At 44.0% G+C, this 5,225-nt stretch overlaps 1 long non-coding RNA gene and 1 other non-coding gene across 2 annotated transcripts; one reads left to right on the top strand and one right to left on the bottom strand.

Moving 5' to 3' along the window:
• Positions 1–418: 418 nt before the first annotated feature.
• Positions 419–525, bottom strand: LOC130503417 (small nucleolar RNA R71). The gene has a single exon (XR_008940813.1). It is a non-coding gene; the product is annotated as a small nucleolar RNA R71 (small nucleolar RNA).
• A 2,729-nt stretch (positions 526–3,254) lies between these two features.
• LOC130503416 (uncharacterized) lies at positions 3,255–4,971 on the top strand. Its single transcript, XR_008940812.1, has 4 exons — positions 3,255–3,655; positions 3,794–3,854; positions 4,086–4,158; positions 4,428–4,971. It is a non-coding gene; the product is annotated as an uncharacterized LOC130503416 (long non-coding RNA).
• The last annotated feature ends 254 nt before the right edge of the window (positions 4,972–5,225 follow it).

The following is a 5,225-nucleotide window of genomic DNA, read 5'->3' as shown; positions in this document are numbered from 1 at the left end:
CGAGCAAGCTGCTCTGAATGCTGCGAACCAGCAGAACCAACATGAGGAAGTGGTCCAGATCGGGCAGAGAAACTTGCTGCGTAATCTGCCTGCTACGCGATCTGCCATAACCCCTCCACCGTGCACTAGGCAAGACTTCGAGATCAAGCCAGCCTTGATAAGTCTAGTGCAAAGGAAGATCTTCAATGGACTTCCTGCTGAGATACCGATGGACCACATCGAGCACTTTGAGAAGATGTGTGGTTTCACTAAAGCGAATGGAGTACCACCCGATTACATCAAGTGTACCCTGTTCCCTTTCTCTCTTGATGGAAAAGCTGCTCGCTGGCTTGATTCACTACCCACAGGATCACTCACCACTTGGGAACAAGTCCGAGAGGCCTTCTTAAGCCACTTCTACACGAAATCGAAGACGGCAGCTCTGAGACAGAAAATCGTGACCTTCAAACAGTTGGTGGACGAGCCGTTCTGCGATGCGTGGGAGCGATTCAATGACTACCGCAGAGAGTGCCCACATCACGGTTTTGAGGAAGATTATCTGCTGGGAGTGTTCTACGATGGAGTAGGCTGGGAGTACAGGAAAGCTTTGAATTCAGCCAGTAAGGGAGATTTCATGACTCAGTCCACTCAGGGTGCATTCGAGTTGATTGAGAACATGGCCTCAAGATCAGCTGACAATAACCGCGAGACTGATCGCACTCAGAAGGTGAAGAGCATCGACAACAGCAAGATCGATGAGCTCTCTGCCAAGGTCGATCAGCTGATCAAGAGTAACCAGAACCAGGTCTTCATCATGGAAGAATCCCCTCAGGATAAAGCTACCTCGGAAGGCACATCAGAGGCAGGTCAGTCGGCTGAGGATCAGCATGAAGTGAGTTATGTAAATGGGCAAGGATGGCAGTTCAAGAACTATCACCCGAACCCAAACGTGAGGAACAATCCCCACCTGTTCAACGCCCCTAAACCAGACGATAAAGCTCAAGGAACCCAGGGTCAGAACAGTGGATACCAAAGGCCTTATGGCAATCAGGGAAGAACCTTTGTCCTCAACCCAGCTCAGAATGCCTAATTCCACAGCCAGAAACAGCCGGTCCATCAGCAAGCTGCACAACCGACTCAGACTGCTCCGAATGATGACATGAAGAGCCTCGCCAATATGATGAGCCAACTGCTCCAAGGACAGCAGATCCAGGGGAAAGCACTGAACCAGGTCACAAACGACATCAACACCAGGATGAATCATATGTTCAATGACCTGAGTGCGAAGTATGACAATGTCTCAAGCCATATGAGACAGATGGATATTCAGATTGCTCAAACTGCTGAGAATGTGAAGAGACAGCAAGGAACTCTCCCTGGAAAAACAGACAAGAATCCCAAGGAGTGCAATGCAGTAGGGTTGAGGAGTGGAAAGCAACTGCCTGATCTAGACCCCAGGAGATTCACATCGGCGGAAAAAGGGAAGCAGAAGGAGTCGTATCAGCCATCTAAAGCTGTACCCACAGATGAGGATGATGCAGAACAACCTACTGAGACTGTTCCGACGGAAGCAGAGCGACCCGCTGGGGTTGTTCCACTGACTGCAGCACCTTCTCCTGCTCGTCAGTATGTACCGAAAGTTCCTTACCCTGTTCCAGCTAAGGCTACACGCAAGGATAAGGAAGAGATGAAGTGCAGGAAGATGCTAGAAGACCTAACTGTCAAGCTCCCTCTGATGAGTGCGATCCAGATGATACCATCCATGCGTAGCTTTGTCAAAGGACTGATCTCTGGGAAGATATCTGATGACAGTGAGTTCATGATTGTCTCTAAGGAGTGCAGCGCGGTGCTCCATAACAGAAGGATCAAGAAGATGAGTGATCCAGGAAAGTTTGTTCTCTCGGTTCAGATTGGGAGAACACTTTTCTCATGCTCATTGGTCGATCTAGGGTCGAGCATAAACCTTATGCCTTATACAGTGGCTAAGCGCCTTGGATACTCGGACTTCAAGCCTATCAGGATGTCCCTAGTGTTTGATGATCGATCTGTTAAGTCTCCAGTTGGGATCCTAGAAGATCTTCAAGTTCTGGTTGGAAACACCCTTGTTCCTGCCGATTTCGTTGTTCTGGAAGTTGAGGAAGATTCCAATGATCCCCTGATCCTAGGCAGACCATTCCTCTGCACTGTTGGAGCTATCATTGATGTCCGACAAGGGAAGATTGATCTCCACCTTGGAGATATTGTAATGAAGTTTGAGATGGATCAGATGCTCAAGAAACCGATGCTGGATGGACAAACTTTCACTGTCCAAGAAGAAGGTGATCCATTAGAGCCGCATGAGGGAATGATCGAGGAGATTCTTACCGAGGATCCGCTTGAACTCGCCTTAGTCAGAGCTGAATCCGAGCAGAGTCTAGAGAGTGTTGATGCTGATGCTTATGCCAATATCCTGGATTCAGCCAGGAGTATTGAGAGAATGGTGGCGAATCTAAGTCTGGGGGAGAACAGTGAGTCCGGCACAGCGACTGGAACAACTGCGCCTCAGAACCCGTCAGTCCCGGCAGCTCAGACCGATGACTCATGGAGCGAGCTGAAAGCTCCAAAGGTAGAGCTCAAATCCCTTCCCAAGGGACTCAGGTATGCATTTCTTGGACCCAACTCCACTTATCCTGTCATTGTGAATGCTGACCTGAACAATGCAGAGACTGCTCTGCTTTTGTGTGAGCTGAGGAAATATCGTAAGGCTTTAGGTTATTCTCTAGCTGACATACCTGACATTTCACCTGATCTGTGCATGCATAGAATACACCTGGAAGATGAACCGATGACTTCTGTAGAACATCAGAGGAGGTTAAACCCGAATCTAAAAGCTGTTGTAAAGAAAGAGATAATGAAACTTCTAGAAGCAGGTGTGATCTATGCGATTTCTGATAGTAAGTGGGTTAGTCTTGTGCATGTAGTACCTAAGAAAGGTGGGATCACTGTGATAACCAATGAAAAGAATGAAATGATCCCCACTAGAACAGTTACTGGTCATCGCATGTGCATTGATTTTCGTAAGTTGAATGCTGCGACTCGTAAGGATCACTTCCCACTTCCTTTTATTGATCAAATGCTTGAGAGATTGGCTAACCATCCTTACTACTGCTTTTTAGATGGTTATTCAGGTTTCTTTCAGATTCCCATCCACCCAGATGATCAGGAGAAGACGACGTTCACATGCCCTTATGGAACATATGCATACAGGAGGATGCCCTTTGGCTTGTGCTAGGGATGTCAAAACGGGCTTCTCTACCCATTTACGTCCAAGCCCGTTTAGTTTTTGTGTCCATATAGAGCCCATTTACTTAATTATATTAAACGGGTTTCGACGGGTTTGTCCACGTATGTCCGTTTAATAAACGGGTTTCAATAAAAATAGTTGGACAGCCCGTTAAGCCCATTTATTTTTTTTTCTCTGTTTTGAACGATGTCGTTTTTATGGCGTTAACATTAACCTAATCTCTTTGTCGTCGTTTTCAGTCTTCATCTTCTTGCCTCCTTTCGAAAATATCAAAATGCCTTCTAGGGTTTCGAATATCAAAGTGCCTTCTTGGGTTTCGATTTGTCTGTTCATCTCGTGTCTTCTACTTCTTCGTCTTCACTCTCTCTTCCTCGCATCTTAGAGACAGTCAAGGTTCGTTTTTAAAGGAAAAATTATTACTGAAATTGCTGTTTCAGACTGATTTGTGGGTTTGTTTAAAAATGGGTCCTTCAAGCGACTTTGAGTTCGTTTAAGCATACTGACAAAGTTTTTTTTCCATGTGTGAATCAGTATGAAACAAGTGTAGAGGAAGCAAGACACTCTCTCTTACTCGCATCCTTTTACGGTCAAGGTTCGTGTTTATGGATTTAGATTATTTGTATAAAAGTTTTCTCATTTGTCAAAAGCTTGTTGCTTGTGCTTGATCTGGGTCCTTAAGCTTGTGATTTCATCACGTGTATATTATTGCACATGAGGACGGTTTTAGTTTAATCATGTAGATTATGATGACGTTTGCTTTTAATTTGGTTGGAAAAGTATTATTAATCAAAGTCACTCTTCTCTCTTTTGTTAACGTGTGTAGGGGAGGGGATGATGGTTTTGTAGCCGTTCGTTTGTAGTGGAAGAAAGAGGATCGTGGCTTCTATCATCTCAAGGTAGTTTCACTTTTATTGTTTGTGTGTGGTGTGAGATCTGTACTGGTTTTTAAACTAGTTTGTGTTCTGTAATTTTTTTTCATCATTGGCATTTGCTTAGCACATTAGTTCACGCTTTGTATAATAGTGTTATTTCAATTCTTCCACTACTAAAGTGTATGAGTCTGTAATCTGTATGTCTTAAACTTGTTTATATAGGTTTCTTTAATGGAATGATTTTAAGAATATAAGTTGCATTAATACTCACTTTGTTTCATTTTTTTTTGCAGGGATGGACTCTGAATCTGTGCACACTATGGCGCTTCTTGAAGCTCAACGTGAATACATGGATATGAATGATGAAGATGCTGAATTTGAGGAAGATGAAGATGCTGAATTTGATGTCGATGAGGAGTTGGCAGAAGCAGACGTTCAGTGTGAAACACAAGCTACTGCATCAACACAAGCAGCGAAATAGACTGATAGGCTATGTTTTAATCATGGACAGGTCCTGGTGGTTCAAAAATGAAAAGAGTAACTTATGGACACTTGCTGTGAAGTAGAACTTTATATTTGAGTTATGTTGTGATTTGTAAACTTTGAGTTTCAATTATGTTTTATATGACAGGTTTCAGGTTTCATTCTTTTTATGATGCAGATAGGTTATGTTCATTTTTTAAAAAAATAAACGGGCTTTTAAAGGGTTTTAAATGGGTTTGATGTTAAATGGGCTTATATAAATGGGTTTTAAATGGGTTTAGTTTAAACGGGCTTTAAATGGACATCTATTAAACGGGTTTGGACATATATGGAGTTGGACGTAAACGGGCCGGGTAGCCCGTTTGGACATCCCTAGCTTGTGCAATGCTCCAGCGACCTTCCAGCGATGCATGATGTCGATTTTTACTGATCTGATCGAAGACATAATGGAGGTTTTCATGGACGATTTCAGCGTCTATGGGAGCTCCTTTCATGTATGTTTGTCAAATTTGTGCAGGGTGCTGAAGCGATGCGAGGAGAAGCATCTGGTGCTGAACTGGGAGAAATGCCACTTCATGGTCAGAGATGGGATTGTTCTGGGACACAAG

The sequence above is a fragment of the Raphanus sativus genome, unplaced genomic scaffold (genome assembly GCF_000801105.2).
Source record: "Raphanus sativus cultivar WK10039 unplaced genomic scaffold, ASM80110v3 Scaffold0946, whole genome shotgun sequence".
In the NCBI taxonomy this organism is placed as follows: Eukaryota; Viridiplantae; Streptophyta; class Magnoliopsida; order Brassicales; family Brassicaceae; genus Raphanus; species Raphanus sativus.
The sequence above is the reverse complement of the archived record's forward strand: the minus strand, read 5'-3'. Positions and strand labels throughout refer to the sequence as shown.